The following is a 1121-nucleotide window of genomic DNA, read 5'->3' as shown; positions in this document are numbered from 1 at the left end:
AGCCGATGGAAACTAGTTTGGAAATGACTGATCTTTAGAAGAGAAAAAGAATGACCAGACTTTACTAATGATACTAAGTAGCTTCTGTGTTACCAAAAGCAGCCCCGAAACAGTCCATATTGTAGTTTGCATGACAAGGAATGGGGAGGAGCATGAGGACGAGGTTAGAAAACGGCCCCCAAAGAAAGAAGGAGCTCTCCCTCACCCTCCCACTGCCACAGGGGAATCTCACTCCATAAAACCTGGTAGAAACGTAGCCACGGATGCCCAAAGGGGAAGGATTGGGGTGCATTAGTTAAAGCTGGTCTAACTCACAGCTCTTCCTCCCACCACTTCCCAAAGCCCCAGATCTTCCAGGCTGAATTCTCCCTTCTTCTTCTCAACTCTTCTGGTCTTCTAAGAGCTAACTCCAATCCCTTCAGCACCGAAAAGTGAGGGACTGAACCACTTTTCCCCCTTCCCCGCCCCCCACCCCCCCGACACTAGACAATGGGTAGGGCCTGGTACCAATGTTTGTGAGTTAGGAAAACTTCCATTTTTATCCCGGTACCGCAGGAAAACTCCCAGTTCAGACTCCCAGGGACAAGGGTGGCTGGAGGAGATCCAAGCTGCGCCAGGGGGTCAAAGCGACCCACCTCCAGTCGGCAATCACCAAATCCCGCCTGGGCGGCAGGCCTAAGGTCTTCCTCCACTTTTCACTCAGATGTGGCGCTGGCCCGTCTTCCGTGTAACCCACGCAATCACCCAGGGAGGAAGACCTGTCCCAACTCCATCCCCACACCCCCTTTATCCCCATCCCCGGGGAGATCCGGCCCTTTTCGCAGCACTTGAGAAAGCTCCTGCAGTGGCCTTGCCCAGACCCCTTAAGGGGAGGCTCCTTCGGACTGTCCCCCAACAGAGCGGGCCCAGCCCTGTCCTTGTTCAACTTGTCTTTTGAGGACCCCGGGCCGCCACCTCCAGCCCAGCCCTCGGCCAGGGGGCAGCGGTGCGGGGGAAACAGCGCGACCCTGCTCGGAGCGCGGCCACCCCATTCTCCTCCCCGGCACCCAGTGGGTCCCGGCCCGAGGAGCCCCCGGCTGTTATGAGCGCACAAAGCCCGCGGCCGCCGGAGCCCTCGGCAC

Source organism: Phocoena sinus, chromosome 18 (assembly GCF_008692025.1).
Source record: "Phocoena sinus isolate mPhoSin1 chromosome 18, mPhoSin1.pri, whole genome shotgun sequence".
Lineage (NCBI taxonomy): Eukaryota > Metazoa > Chordata > Mammalia > Artiodactyla > Phocoenidae > Phocoena > Phocoena sinus.
This window is presented reverse-complemented; position numbering follows the sequence as displayed.